This window comes from Ambystoma mexicanum, chromosome 4q (assembly GCF_040938575.1).
Source record: "Ambystoma mexicanum isolate Mex_15411 chromosome 4q, UKY_AmexF1_1, whole genome shotgun sequence".
In the NCBI taxonomy this organism is placed as follows: Eukaryota; Metazoa; Chordata; class Amphibia; order Caudata; family Ambystomatidae; genus Ambystoma; species Ambystoma mexicanum.
In genome coordinates, this window is record NC_090928.1 from 721,577,257 (window position 1) to 721,593,932 (window position 16,676).

At 44.2% G+C, this 16,676-nt stretch overlaps 1 protein-coding gene and 1 long non-coding RNA gene across 2 annotated transcripts in view; one reads left to right on the plus strand and one right to left on the minus strand.

The window, feature by feature from the left end:
• LOC138467957 (short-chain dehydrogenase/reductase family 9C member 7-like) overlaps positions 1-16,676 on the plus strand; it is a 336,331-nt gene that overhangs the window by 184,700 nt on the left and 134,955 nt on the right. The window lies entirely within an intron of this gene.
• LOC138467959 (uncharacterized) overlaps positions 9,684-16,676 on the minus strand; it is a 43,936-nt gene continuing 36,943 nt past the window's right edge. Inside the window, exon 2 of the long non-coding RNA XR_011268172.1 lies at positions 9,684-10,058. This is a non-coding gene — a long non-coding RNA (uncharacterized lncRNA). The remainder of the gene's footprint in view (positions 10,059-16,676) is intronic.

The window sequence follows — 16,676 nt, forward strand, 5'->3', positions numbered from 1 at the left end:
ATATTTGTGATAAACTTCCTAAAAGGAGGAAAGAGTGACCACCTATTCAAGTTCACTCCAAAAAAGAGGAAGTTAATATCTGAACAAGTTGAGGAGGTTATACATAAAGATGATGATATAATTGAGAAGGAAGTTATATACAGATGAGGAAAATGTGGTAGAGGAAGAGGATAGCATTGATCCTGATGACTATAGCGTACCATCACCAGAAATAACGAATTCGCAAGATTTGATGTTCAAACTCAGGAGCCTGGGGAAGAGACGGATTTAATTGAAGATATGTTAAAGGAAATGTATCTTGCAATCCAATCCCATTAATTAAAGGTATATGTGAAAGGGGTAGCCCCTCACTATTAACCCACTACAAACGAAGCCGATTACCTGCGTATAGAGAAAAAATACAAAGCAGCCCCTAATGGCCCACTGAACATAAGGGATACCTTACAGTTGATATTCTAGTAGCAACCACAACTCTACAGAGGGGTAGCACTCCTTTGTCAACTAGCAAGTACTCCCCTGACAAAGAGAGCAAGAAAATCTACACTTTCAGGAGAAAGATAGCTACATTAGTGCCACATGAAGGGAGGATTGCAAATGCTACTGCCCTTATAGCAAGATATAGTAAGGATTAGTGGGACAAATAAGAACATCTCACTGACCCCTTAAATGAACCATGGTTATAGTCATCACAGAAGGAAAATAATGCCATCATTAAGAAATCCCTAAATGGAGTGGATACAGATGGAAGACTAATAGCTATCTGAAGTGTCATGAAGAGACCAGCCCGGCTTAGAAGGTCCGATTTTAAACCCAAAACATAGGCAAATCTGCTGAACAAACCAGTTGAAGGTGGCTGCTTGTTTGGGGAAGCTGTCGCTGAAGCCCTAGAAAAGGCAAAGAAAGAGCACAGGACTATTAAAAGTCTTGCAAAAATCACTGGCAAAACGTTCCACCAGAGGAGGTCCTTCAATGGTAGGTGGTCCTTTTGAGGCCCCCAGCCATATCCATCAACAGCCCACTCAAATTCCCCGCAGGGATCCTCTAGTTACTGGACCTCTTTTCCAACCAGAAGGAATAGATGGATATGCAGCCAATCGACAACCTCAAAGAAGTAGAGCATGTGGTAGAGGTCTGGCCTCAAGAGGGATTATCAAGTTTGTCATATTCCTGGTATTGCCTTGTGGCATAGAAGAGAGTTCTTGCCTCTCTTAGTGTAGGCGAATAATTCACCCCACCACTGTAACTCTCTGAATGATATTCACATGCAGTGAGATCAATTAGTTGAGTGAGAAGGAGACCAGCCGAACTGTAAACGGAGACCAGGATAATCAATAGAGGGTACAAAGTAAATATCAGTGTTGTCGGAGAACTTAATGAATAAGCTAACCTGAAAGGAGTGTGAATAAACCCCACTGGGAACAAGGTGAGGTCCCTCCTTAGTTAACGTTACTATTCTAGGGCGGATAGTATTCCTAAGAATGAAAACAAGACTGTGAAACAATCACCCAGGGGCGGCGAGGGTACTGAGGGGCGGCGACAGTGTCAAAACGTATAGTTTCCCCATGGCCTGTAACTGTGGTCATTTCCATTAACACTGTATGTTCGGTGACTAGACCCGATACTAGTGTAGAAACATCCACAGCATTAACGAGTTCAGGACTATCTTTGGTAACCATTGGGATGCCATTATCATGAGCATAAGCCTGGTGAATGTAGTTCCCGGTGGCCCCTGAGCCTAGCACCACTTCTCCGAGCCATGAGGAACCCGAAGGGAGAGAAAAATGTACCTTAATCGTGAGAGGACTGGAGCCTAAAGACTTGGGACTCAGTAATTGGGCTCCATCCATTACCCAGCTGTCCCGTTTCCCGACTTCTTTGGTTTCTTCGTGCAAGCTTTCAGAAAATGTTCTGAGGAACAGCAGTAGAAACAGAGATTAGCAGTCCGTCTCCTTTCCCTTTCTGCAGTGGTCAGCATACTTTTACTGCACCAATTTGCATTAGTTCCACATTCCCCTGGGTGTTGGCGTGTGGGACTCCCGGGACCGGACCCCTTTTTTCTCCTTTTCTTTCTGCCCTTCTGGCATCGATCTGGAGTACAAGGTCCAATAACTCATGAAATGCTGTTGGGACCACTGGTACTGTGGCTAAATTGTCTTTTAGGTTGTCTGTTAGGCCCTTATAAAACAAGGACACCTTTTTGTCCTCTGGCCAACCGGTCTCGGCCACAAGCTGATAGAACTTGGCGACATAGGCAAGAAGAGGGGTTTCACCTTGTTGTAAGCCAAGGAGTTAGAGTTCCGTAGCTTGTGTCTTATAACGTGAGTCGAAGGCACGGCCCATGGCCTCCAGAAGGGCATCACAATCAAATAACAAAGGGCTACCAGCCTCGAGTAAAGGATTCACCCAGGCTGCAGCAGTACCCCCCAAATGGGACAAAAGAAAAGCTGCTTCGGTGGTGGTGTCAGGAAAAGCATTTGGGTGACACAAGAAGTGTAACCTACACTGGTTCAGGAAGGTGCGACACACATTAGGATCACCATGAAAGCGTTCCGGAGGTGCCACGGGAAACTGTCAGATAGACTAGGGCATGCCCGGGTCAGCTTCAGCGGGGGCTAATGCCTGTGGAAGCACTGCAGCCTCGAGTTGGGCACTTGCCTGTTACCCCCTCAATGTGAACTTGCGTGGAAGCATGGGCTGAGGCCATTTCCGCTCAGAGTTCTGCCATCATCTGCGGATGTGTCTGAGAGGCGGCATGAGCCGAGGCCATTTCCGTGCGGAGCACCGCTACCATATGCATCAGGGTAGCCAGGGTTTCGTTGGCGTCCATTCTCTTTTGATAGGCTTCTGATTATGTCAAGTTTGTCACATAGCCGGTATTGCCTTGTGGCATAGAAAAGAGTTCTTGCCTCTCGTAGTAAGGCAAAGAATTCTCCCCACCAATGTAACTCTCTGAATGATATTCACATGCAGAGAGATCAATTAGTTTAGAGAGAAGGAGACCAGCCGAACCCAGGAACTGTTCCGTTGGCAGAAGGGAACACCAGTCGAACCCAGGAATTGTAAACAGAGACAAGGATAATCAACAGAGCTTACAACGTAAATATAAGTGTTGTCTGAGAGCTTAGTGAATAAGCTAACCTGAAAGGAGCGTGAATAAGCCCCACTGGGAACAAGGTGAGGTCCCGCCTTAGTTAACGTCACTATTCTCGGGCGGATACTATTCCTAAGAATGAAAACAAGACTGTGAAACAATCACCCAAGGATAGTATTTTACTAGGATAGAAAGGATAGTGAAACACTTACCATCCGGGAGGACATGGAGGAGGAATCCAGATTGTGCACACAATGTGTTTGCCCAGCTCACCTTACCACAACAGCACGAGGATGCCTAATTCGGTAGTGGCCAGAGTCTCTAGTTCCAAGGGACCACCTGTCACGACGGAACGAGGACGCCTAACGATTCTGAAGCTCTAGGGTTGGAAGTCTGAGTTCCTGTGCTTTGTAGGCAAACAAACGTGGGGCGGTGTGTCGAAGTCGAATGGAAGTGACTGTTCCGATGTGTGGAGAGAGGAACAAATATCCCGGGGAGTTGGTAAGTCTTGTAGTCTGGGTCTGTTTCATAGAGAGTCACGACGAGGAAAGAATCGGCAGGAAGTATCTGGTCATGTAAGCAGTCTGGGTCTGATTATAGAGCGGAGCACAACGAGGGCCAAATCGGCAAGAAGTAGCTTGGTCGTGTAAGCAGTCTGGGTCCGTTTGCAGAGCGAGGCACACTGAAGGCAAAATCAGCAAGAAGTAGGCAGGTTGTTCTTTCGTTCCGTGTTCTTCGTCAGTAAAGGTATCGGATTCAAGGAGTACAAGCGGAAGGGATCAGGAAACAAGAGAGGGTACGGGAGCAAGGAAAACAGCAAAACGTGAAACTTAGTAGCAACTTGATCAATCAAAATCAGAAGTGGTGTTCCCTGGAACCCGGAAACTTAAGTAGCTGTTCCGTGGGAGTGAGCAAGCCCGCTCCCAGCACGTTGCACTTTGTGGTGTGAATGCAAAGGACGCCATAGTCGCCATGGCAACTTCCAGGCAGATCGTTCATGGTAACAGGAGCACAAATCCCTTGGTTTTCTTCAGAAATGTAGGAAATCCGAATCCATTGACCTATGCCCAGACCGTGTACCAGAATATGCAGCCCGAGTAGTGGAGGTTCTCATATGTCCTGTACCAAGTCGAATCCTGACAGGGATCGCCTCCTTCACAAAATGACTGCCCAGTAAGAGTCCCTCCCATGCAATTCCAGTAGAAAGATGCATAACCTCATACATTCACACATGGGAGGGGAAAACCTCAGACAAGTGGGTGTTAAGACCTAAGGCCAGCAAAGAAATATGTAAAACAACAAAAATTCAGAATGACAACTCTACAACAGGTCATCCTTCTCCTAAAAAGAGGAAGCTACATGAAAGATGCACACTTTCATATTTCAATGTTCCAAGGTCCTCGCAAGTGTTACTGATTCAAGATACAAAAAAAGCATTACCAATTCAAATACTCCCCATTGCAATTGCGTCAGCACCTCATGTGTTCACCAAGGTGCTTGCCATCGCAGCACATTTGCATTGCATGGCAGTTCGGTCTATGTGTACTTGGATGACTGGTTAATAACAGGAAATGATAATAATGCTCAAACAACAGACAGTACATTGAATTCACAGCCTAGGTTTCTCAATTAAAAGTACAATCTGGTACCAAGCCAAACAAAGGTTTTTCTAGGGGCAATTTAAGACATTTAATCAGCAATAGCCTATTCTACACCAGAAGGCACTCATTTTGCAATTCACGGCAGGCAAAATGATAATGGTCAGAGTATTGAGCGCGTCCTGTTTAGCGACCCCATGCCTACGGGCTCTGTTTTGTGCGCTATATAAATAAAAAAATAAATAAAACAGAGGCTTCTATCATCCTGCATTTTAAAAATATGTTTATTTTGAACAAGGCAGGAAACAAATACAGTTGTACATTACTGTGACCTTTCGAATACCTTTAATCACATTATGAACACACTACCCCCTTCCCCCTCCCCATCCCTAACGTCCACCCTAGTCACGATCCTGGAGGCCGGTGCTCCCCCTCTCTCCCCCACATCTCGCACCCCCTCTCGGAGGTGTCTCCGCTATCCAGAATCTGCTTAGCTTGTTGAGGCTTATATGTGAGAGCCGGGAATTTTTGATCATAGTCAAGAAATGGGCCCCACACATTCTGAAAACGATGTAGAGTCCCTGCCTTCGCCGCTGTCACCTTTTCTGCGATAAGGATATCCCACATTTTGATCCACCATAGGGGCAGGAGAGGTCCCTCTCTGGCTTTCCAGGAGCGGGCAATTGTTATTCTTCCTGCTAGAAGGCATTTTTATAATACCCCATGCAAGTCTCAGGATGTGCCCAATACAACAATATATGAATATGGTTATTTAACTGATTCTATCGGTATAACAAGAGGTCTTAGGCAGGGATGGATATTGGCACCCTGCCTTTTCAATTTGTATTTAGCCGACCTCAATGAAGCCTTAAGTAAGGTAGCCTTTGTTAGGCCTAAGCTAGGAGGGAAATGTATTAACTGGATGGTGTATGCAGATGATATTGCCCTGCTAGATGTAACACCAATAGGTCGGCAGCAGTTACTTACGACTTTGGGAGAATATGCTGGAAATAACGACCTAATCATAAATCAAAAGAAGTGAAATGTTATTCATTTTGTTAAACATCATAAAAAAGATGGCCATTTTAAGTGGTCTATTGATAATGTCCAAATAGTTTCATTAAGAGGAACTATATATCTAAGCTTCATGATCACAGCTCAACCAAAGGAGGAAACCAATGTAAAGAGGTTACAGAATAAAATTGACCAGCTGGTTTATCAGATGAAGAAAATGTATCGCAAGTACTGTAAGTTCTCAATTAAACCCTTGCTCAGATTTTAAGTTGGTAAAGTAGTGCCAGTGATCCTGTATGGGTCTGAAATGGAGCCAATGTCTTATGGGTTGCCGTGGGAGAGATTGGAAGGTAGACTATGGAACAAATGCAAAATCTCTTGTTGTTGGTCACAATGGCGTCATTGCGCTATGAACTCAGCCTTTTGTCTGTTCAGGCCTGGTTTCATTGGCGTGTGGTTTCACTTTTTGGTAAAATAATCTTGCCTGCTAATGCCCCCCTGTATGAAGATATGAAAACAGCTTTCTATAGTAAGTCATCTAACTTCCTGCTTAGAATAGAACCATACGTCAAATCTATCTTATCTCATTGTGGAAGACTTAAAAGTGATCTTAAGGACAATACATTGTGGGTGAAAAAATGCCTTAATGAAATGAACAGGATTGATACTGTGGATAGAACAAGAAACTATTGTTTGCATTCAGTGTTTTCACGAGTAGATAAAGCTTGGGGGATTTTACCTAAATTCTTGGAACAGTATCCATGTTTTTATTTTCGTGAACAATTTTTACGGTTTCATTTAAATCTTTTACCCACTGGGGAAATGGTATCTACTCGATCCAATAATCACGATTTAGTTCATGGTATATGTGGTTACTGTAAGAATCCAGAATCTGTACGACTTTTAAGTACGTAGTAGAATGTCCGGATCTTTCAAATATTAGGACAAAATACTTGGGTTCTTTCTTCGGCATAAGAGATGTAGTATCTACGGAAGATATGTGGGAACGATTGTATGCCAGCAATTACATTTTTCTAACTACAGAAGTGAAATCAATGGTGAAAGGTATAGGTCTTTTGAATAATATGTATGGATCATTTTAATTATGATAATTTCGTATTCATGTATGCTGTGTTCTAGAAGTTTAAGGTAAGTGAGTAGAACCGACTACCAGTGCGCTCTTTGTCCTTGCTAATAATGAGGCTAGCTGCGCAACCAGAACCCTGAGGTTCTATTCCCAACCTCAAGAAGTAATGCGAAAAAGCAGGTTGGTTCTAGTTGATCGCGCTAGCCTAAAAAATCATTAGTACATTAATCATATATGTAGTCAACATAAAGAAGGTTTTATCTTGTTTGTTTGATAAAACACTTCAGCCAACACGTGTTTCGACACTTTATCTTTGTCCAGGCAATGCTGACTTCTTCAGTTAACCCTAATAGTCTCATGTAAAGTTCCGATTTTAACAGTAGTTGTCTTTGCAGAAACGGTTCGGATCTGATTAGGCAACATGTCCTCAAAGTGTCCGACTCCTTCTTCCGATCCACCACAGGTGGCTTTCAGTAGGACGACACAGCCCTGGGCTCTGCTGCCTATGCAGTCACTGTGCCATGACAGCAGACAGTTAAGGGATTGCTGGGTTGTTATGGTGACTGTGCCCTTCATAGGGTTTACTGGAAGTAATCTGCATATAAACCACTCCTTTCCAACCCCATTGTCTGATCTGCAGTTGCCATTGCAGAGTCCCGGGACAGACTTTAGGCCTAGAATGGAGCGAATGGGCCTGGAAATGCACATGAATTTGCTCCAAAAACTTAGCCAGGGGAAGATAGATGGTAAACTGGGGATCCTATACACTTAAAAACCCTTTATAAGAAACAGGTGTCACAATACCAATGGGTTTTCTTCGCAGCAAACACTCTGACCTAGGCACTTTGTGAGCAGCAGGATAAAAGGGCGTTTGGGCACTAGATAAATTGGGAAATCTACAAAACAATCCCTTTCAAAACCCAAGCCTGATTACATTAAAAGAGCTTTGATAACACACATTAATTTTCATCAACACTAACCAACCACATGCCAAAACATTCCCTTTCAGAAAGGATAAACGAATTTCAGTCGATGCATGAAAAATTATTTCTAAGTAATGGGCAAAACACTCTGCACCTTTGTAACTTAGTCAAAGGCACGGCCTCACTCCCATACACCTCTGCACTCACATACAACACACAAACACTATTGCACAACATCTCTGCCATAAGAAGGTAGCTACCTTTCTCGACGAAGTATTCGAACGGTAGCCATTCACATACGTTTCTGTGGTATACAGTGATTATAACGAAAAATAAATGACAACAAAATTTTGAATTTTGGGTTAAAAGTATATATGGGGTGGGGTAAGGGATAAAAAAAGGTGGGGGGATTGTGGTGGGGTGGGGTGGGGTAATAAAGCTGCAGAGAGAGTGCTTCAGGGGGGGACACCCCAAATTAAAAAAGAGAAAATAATTTGAAATGTTTTCATTATTTTTAATTTACTAAAAAGGTTTTGGTTATTAATGTATTTATTATGAACACATGGAACCATTTTCTGTCCATTCAAACACCACCCCTTCTCATTAATTCATGGTATACCTCCTCTTCTTCCATTCACATGCCATTCAGACATGGGTGACTAGCAGGGTCTTGGTCACCCTCTCTTAACTTTGATGGCCGAAATGCACACACACACATAATAGCACCTCCCAATTTTCCCATATCTTGGACTTTGGTCCCTCTCCGGGTATTCAACTAACACAGCGTTGCGACCATAATTACAGTGAAAGGCACTAAACAAATGACAAAATGAATGAATGAAAAATGATGAGGCACCCAAGTGAGACAGTAAACATTAAAGGGGGGGGACACAACAAAAGCAGTGAATAGCAGAACAACATTGGTAATGATGTCCATGTCCTTTGCCACTATGCTTCCCAAACCATTCTTTGGAATAACCACTCAACCCTCTTAAGCGATTGCTGAATCTTACCAAGGTCTAATAATTGTTACCAATACAATGTGTATTAAACGGTATCAGTCATCATTGAATTTATCAAATTCTTTAAAGTATCATTTGAATCCTTGAATCCCTGACCAGTAAAACTGACCCAACGTGACTTAAAATGCAGTTTACTATAACGAGTCATTGTACAAACCCTTACACCCCCATCCCAATAAAGTGGTCTCTGGTCTTTACATCCAATCAAGCTCTGGCCAATATTTAATTTGTACTGTGCCTTGAAATTCACCACTCCTAGGAATTGCCGAAGAACATCCACACGGCAGGATAAATGTTGGCTCCATTGTTTAGCTGCCATTAAATTTGTTCTTTTTTGCCATGCCCAGGTTCTAACCTTAGAAGCAAATACCCACCACACACTCTGGTACCAGTGTTATGGATTCCCTTGTGCTTTCTGCTGCTTTTAACATAACTTCCTTTCCAGGACCAATCTGCACAGTTGCTGTCAGACGCTCGGAAAAAATGTTTAGTGGGTGGTCATAATGAGTTTTGATTAAAGGGGAAGTGCAGTGAAAAATGTTATTGTCCCGAGTGTTCGGGCATGTGTTTTTAAGCATACTGTAATTGATTATAAAAAATGTTCCTATGCATCTTACCTTCGGTTTCCTCAATTTTACACATGTGAAAACAATGGGTTAGGCAAGGCCATCTTGTGCTAATCCTATCCTTTGAGCCATCGCATTAACTTCAAGGGCGCTCGCGGCAAGAATACAGATCACCCGCCCCTGAAGCTGACATCAATATTCCAAACGATATGCTCCACCTATTTTCATGACACTAGTGGGCAGCTTAGCAAAATGCGCTCAGTCATCGCCCACGCCATAACGTCAGTTTACACAGAACCCGGAAGATCAACACACACATCCTCTCACAGTGCGTCCCAAATCGGATTTGCAAATAATATTTTTAAAGAAAACATCATTAATCTGCAATGTAGCAAGTGCTTTTATTTATGAAAGAACGGTCCCAAAACCACATTATCATAAAACAACCAATTGTTGTGTATCCATAGGTTACTCCAGCAAAACCTTCTAATGACGCACATGGTGTTCCTTTCGAGAGAAGATGCGGATTCGATGCACCTTCGATCACAATGCGTTGGCATCAGCTTCTTGCTACAATGTAAAAGTTGGCAGGTTGCTCCTTGTGGCCGGTACCGCCAAAGGGCATATCAATCCCTGCCTGTCGTCCCACATGACTGTAATGCTAAAAGATCAGTTTAGGCGTATCTGCCATTGTTGATTGAAGAATCCATCCCACGGTAGCTGGAAACTATGGCATTCGCAGAACGGTACACTATATCTGTGTAGATAACAAAATAAAAATATATTTTAGTAGCCGTTCTTTATTCAAATGTATCCATTTACCCTGTAATTCTGCACCGGATGAAACCTAATCATAAACACAAACCACACATAATCAACACACGCAAACAACATGGGGGAGTATTTGAGACTACGATGTGCATGAAAGGTTAGCGCTGTGAAGTAGGTATAGCTCACAATGGGATGGAGAAACTGACGGATATTAGGAACCACAGACAGATGGCATTATAACAGAACTGGGAAATTATCTATCGAAAAGCGAACCAAGTTCCCTCAGAAAATGTTCAGCCCCCGGCACATCCACCCAACACCTACTTTAAGGTGCACAATAATGCAACGTTGATAGCACACCCGGATATTCCATAGGACAAAGTGGTTTAGATATCACTATACAGGTTGTGGTTGCAGGTCGTCAATGCATAATCGTCACAATATGCTCCAGCTAACAGCCCATAACAATGTCAGTAAGCAAAAGCCACCCGGCTGCGGCCTCACTTGCCCAATTCTGATCACTCAGATCTGCATTGGCATGCTATGACCCCTGCTATTCCAATTAGGAATCTGGAGAAACGCTATCCGCACCTCTACTGGAAGCAAAGGGAACCATCATCAGGCCCACGAGCCACCCCCGCCCCCCATCTCTGGTACAATTTCAGACACTCTACGGCCACATGTTGCTGCCTTCACCTTGTCTTTTATTAAAACCGTTGTTATGGCCAACTTGATTGCCCAAATGTTTCCACCAGATGCGGCCCCCACTGTGCCTTCACGTTCAAATGTTGTTACTGCAAATTCTCTTGCCCAAATGTCACTTGTTGCTGCCCCCATTGTGCCACACAGTAGGAATGCTGTTCCTTCTGAGTTGATTGCCCCAATGTTACCACGTGTTGCTGCCCCTATTGTGCCTCATAATAAGAATGCTGTTCCATCCAACTTGATTGCCCAACTTGATTGCCCACGTGTTGCAGGTCCCAGTTGCGGCGTCTGTCGTGCCCTCAATTTCAAACTCTGTTCCTGCCAACTTGCCTGCCCACTCAGCTGCGCCCTCATCAACGCCGGTCGCTTCCGGCCCATGCCCTCGACGTTCACGACTACATCACCAACTCAAACCTTGATCTACTAATCATCACTGAAATGTGGCTCAATGAAGCATCAGGACCTGTCCTGCCCTAGCCCTCCCCCAGGTCTACACCATTTCTAGGCAACATTGCACCCTTCCAAAAGGTGGAGGGGTAGCCTTCATAGCCAAAGAGACAATTCCAATCAGAAAGGTACAAGGAGAACTCTGCTTCAATAGCGACTACTTGCTCCTGAAAGTCAACCCATCACCCAACTGCACTATCACTCTCCACATTCTGTACCGTCCTCCAGGATAGGACCTGTCACAGATTTCCAGGAAGCCCTCCTACATGCCATCTCTGATACCCTAAAATAAAACACCAAGGTGATCCTTCTGGGATGCCTCAACCTAGGTCTGAATGACCCTGCTGACTCTCACGCAGCATCCCTCAACAAAGTTCTTTCCACCTTAGGCTTCAAACAAGCAGTCACGAACCCCACCCACATAAAAGGATGCACCCTTGACTGGATCGCTCACCACAACTGCTCTCCTTCCATGATATGATATGATAGGTTATCTATAACGCGCTTAATACCCAGAGGTTTCTAAGCGCAGACCCGGGGATCGAACCTGTGTCGCTCTGTGTCGTCTTGCTTCCAAGGCAAGCATGTGGCCGCTGTGAGCTATCCTCCTGGAACAACTTCATCACATCTATTACACCTATTCCTTGGTCCGATCACCACACCATCCACTTCAAGCTTAACCTAACCGAAGGGCCCGCTGCACACATTACGCCACTCCCACCTGCCCTCTCCAGGAGCTCCCAGTAACTCACCAAGGAAAGACTCCTACCCCACCTACTTGTGCCTTTCTACCAGCCCCCCTTCTCCAATGACCCGGACACCCTTGCCTCTAACTACATCTCCATCATCTCCCAAGCTGTAGACAGCATAGACCCTCTGAGCCTTAGGAAAGCCAAGCGCACCAAACACACAAATACCTGGTTCTTCCCTGAGCTTCATGAGCTGCGCACTAGGAAAAGAACAGCACACTCATCCTGGTTAGCCAATCCAAGTGACTCCACCAAATTACCATTCAAAACCATATCAAAAGAATACGAAGCTGCTATTATTAAAGCTAAGTCCAACTCCTTCAACTCTAGGATAGCAAATGCTAAGTCAGGATCTAAAGAGATATTTGCCATCTTCAGAGAGCTGGAAACACCAGCTCCCACCCTGCCTACCCTCACTAAAGACAAGGACTGGTGTAACCGTGTGCAGGATGCCATGCTTGATAAGCTGAACTCCCTTCAAAATAAAATCATTGATCACCAACAGGCCCTAAAACAACACATTTCTAGCCACCACTGTAATACCTCCGCTGACACACCTTCCTTTTCCTTCAAGGAAATAAACGAACAAGAAGTCGCAGCACTTCTTAAATCCATTAAACCCTCGAATTGTAAAGGAGATGCCTGCCCAGCTCAGCTCATCAAAGAAAGTGCATCCACCCGTGTACCTTTCATCACAGCCTTTATCAACACCTCTTTCACATCAGGCTATATCCCCACTTGCCTCAAAGAAGCCTGGGTAAGACTGCTCCTGAAATAATCTGCGCTTGACCCAACTATTGCAGCAAATTACAGACCTATCACCACGGTCCCTTTTTCACTTAAAATCCTCGACAAAGCAGCTTACCTGCAGGTACATCAGTTTCTAGAGACCAATAACCTGCTTGGTCTCAGGCAGTCCGGCTTCCGGGCCGGCCATTGGACCGATACCTCATTACTGGACCTCAAAAACCAGATTGATGACTTCAGGGATGGAGGAAAACCAGCCCTCCTCCTGCTCCTCGACTTATCTGCAGCATTTGACTAGGTGAACCATGATACTCTCTGTCACCACCTCTCCTCCGCTGCCAATTTCTCACCTAACGCTACAGCCTGGATCACATCCTTTCTCCAAGAAAGAGTTTTGAAAGTTTTCTCTGACCAAGCATGCGCCAACCCTAATTTTATCAAATGTGGAGTCCCTCAAGGATCCTGCTTTTCACCCACCCTCTACAACCTGCACATGAGGCCCCTGTTTAACTTCCTGGACACACGTGGCATCACATACACGAACTATGCGGATGACACGCAGGTCCTCATCCCCTTAACTGCCAACTATGAAGCTGACAGCAAAACTCTTAATTCCATCTACTCCGAGATTCGAACATGGATGGCTGAAAACTGGTTGTGCCTTAACGTTGAAAAAACCAAACTCCTACTTATTGGTTCACCAGGAACTCTCAAGAAACTCAATGTAAAGTACAGATCCTTCTCAATCGATAACACCTCCATCCCAGTCTGACAAGTGGTGAAAACCTTGGGGTCTACCTAGGCTCGAAACTTTCAATGGGCAGACAGGTCAACGCCATAGCGTCTGCTGCGGCCTACTATTCTAAACTGATCATGGCAGCTAGACATTCCTGGTAAAGCAGAACGGCCTCACCATAGTCAGAGCAATAATCTGGTCTCGGCTTGATTACTGCAATGCCCTCCTGGCAGACACTTCTGCAAAAATCATCAGAAAACTACAGACGGTCCAAAACAATGCACTTAGGGCGGCCACTGGTATATCCAAAAGGGAACACATCTCAGCAACCAGGAAACTTGTCCACTGGCTCCCCATCAATGAACGTATCACGTTCAAAACCCTCGCCCACAAATGTCTTCATAACACCGCTCCCCTTTACCTTTCACAGCGTATTGCCATACCCTCATCTGACAGACCCACAAGAACCGCCTACATAAATCTTATCACCATCCCTAAGACCCACGGGGCTCGCGCAGAAGGAGCTAGTTTTCTGGTCATTGCAGCAACCAACTGTAACTCCCTCCCCCCACGTGAGAAACATTGGCTCGCACACACCATTTAAGAAAGCTGTCAAAACGCTATTGTTTGTTTAACTGTACCAGACCACCTTTATTGCCACGAACATTGTAAGTAGGCTTTTCTATGCTCTGTCACCCGCTATGTAAGGTACTATTCATAGAAACACAATCACACTATGTATGTGCGTTACTGCATCCTGCTAGGCCTTTGCTCCCTGTAACCATGAGTAAAGTCTATTGCCTGTAACTAAGACATCTTCTTGCAACAGCGCCTCGATGCCCATGGGCTGTAGTGCGCTTTACAAATTAAAAAAATAAATAAATAACAATACAGGCCAAAAAATCAAACCTCTACTCAAACCTCTACTCACTCCTCTTTAAACTATACACAAATAACAATTATTAGAGACTTATAGTGAAAATGCACATATGAATGAACAATTGACCGAACAGAGCAAGACATTTCTAATTATAATTTCAACATTGAATGAGACAAAAAGTATAACAACCACATAACTTAGAATAAAATTGGCACAATATTCTGATCCCCAGTGTTGTGTTTATTAGTATGTTCAGGTACTGGACAGTTTCAGTATAGGGAGATCAGAGTGTGGCCTCTTGAAATCACAAAACTTTTTTTAAACAACATTAATTCTTAACAAAAATAGGAATCGCTCTAAGTTGCATTCAGGCTGAACTCAAGAAATTTCTGTGTCATTTTTGCAGGTATTCTACACCTTCTGTCCTTCTAGCCTAGGCATTGCACACTTTCGTTCAAGGTCAAATAACAATAGAAGCTTGTTTTCAGCCTGTACGTGTGGTAGGTTTCAATTTTGTGAAAGAATGCCACAATAATAAAACAGACCAGAAGAGACAAGACGTGTCAGTGTGACGTGATTAATTTCTTCCATTCCCACAAGCATCAGCCCACGAACTGACCTTCGGTCCATGGAGAGATAAGCCCAGCTGACCCGCTTGACATTCGAAATACGCCCGAAAAATAAAGAAATTGTTGGCTGGCATCCACCAATGCTGCCCGATCATGAATTCTGTGTTACCGATCACTAGTGCGGGTTATGACCCTATATGTGATGTCATTCATGATGCTGTGGGCTCTCAACCGGCAAAATCATTCATTCTGGAGTGTCAACGTTCTCGAAGAGCAGACACCTTTGATGACATTTTTTTTAATTTCGGTAAAAGGAAACCTTGTTAAACCCTGAAAGCTATCTCCTGGCTTCTTTCCCGAGAGGTTTGTATTCATTGTGTTGTGAGCGTAACAGGGGACAGCCTTCAATTGCACGCCACCCTCTATAATTCGTGCATGTCTGTTCAGACTATCTATCCCACCTGAGGCAACCCTGTCTACGTTCAAGCGAGACAGGTGAAATTGCTTGCCCATACCATGTAAGTGCATTCATGCTCCGACTAGGCCTTGTGCCAATCGGCCGTGCGAGTGCATAGGGTAAGCGAGGATGAGAGTTACAGTTTTTCTGAGTCGTTCCCTAACTTTCTAGTGCGGCCCTGAGAAGTGGGTAACCTTGTGCTCAACATTGCAGTAGTGCGTGAAAGCACACAATCGCACCGGTCAAGCAAAAAGCGGTTCTTCTTGGCAAGGCCATATTTGCATAGCAAGTCAGGAAGGGGCCTGAGGCGATGAAGAATTGGTTCCCACTATTCGAGTATGATGTGCCCTTGGAGGCAGAGCAGTTTTCAAAAGGTGAGAATAGCTGGTGAGCGCAGGCTAGCCCAGCCAACATCGAATTCCTTTATGGGATATCCGTGCATCAAAGGTATTGGTTGTGCCGGTCCGAAACCGTCAAGTGATGCAAGGTCTAGATCCATGTAGCGAAATGGAGCCATGGGATAGATTTTGTGTCTGCAAAGACATGCTTTTTGCCCCTTTCAATTACCCTTTCATCACACTTATTGTTGATGTGACGCACCACCGCCTCATACATATATAAAACAGACACCTTATATTAAAGACTTACTGCGCCTGCTATGGGGAGGCAGTTGGGACAGTTTCCTATCATTTTACTCGAGCTCTTCGCTCCTCTACTCACAGCTCCCTCAGGATCAGTCCGTTCCCCAAGCTACAAGTTGGTGTTTGATCTTTCTTTGGCTGGGGCCTCCCTCTGCCTCTATCATATAATTTCAGTAATACCATGGATAGTAGACCCAATCCGTTGTACCGTGACGCTCAGCAAAAAATCACACAGTGTAATAAACTGAACAATACATTTTTCTGATCTTCTGATACTCATACAATAGGCACGGTATAAACCTATAAATTGTAATCTGGATAACAGTCATTCTGGGGGTGTTGGACCTTGGGGTGTAATATTCAATTGCAGTTGCTTTTCGGTTCAAAGAGTAGGGGAAGCAATTACTTCAACTTAGTTTTGGATAACAGTTACACTCAAGGTACTTTCGAGAATAGCATAACATTTCAAAGGTTACTAAACTGTTCCCAAAAGGGATCAAAGGATACTTTCTACCCTTTGCGAACTGTAGTTCTGCCAAGGTTAGCCATGGAACGTTAAAAGTGGTGCATCTAGGGCAACCTAGCAACAACAGGCACTTATTGACAAAAAGTTGCCAAAGAGTATACATTTGAAAAGACAATTTGGACGCTATGGTGAGCTATGTAGAGCTAT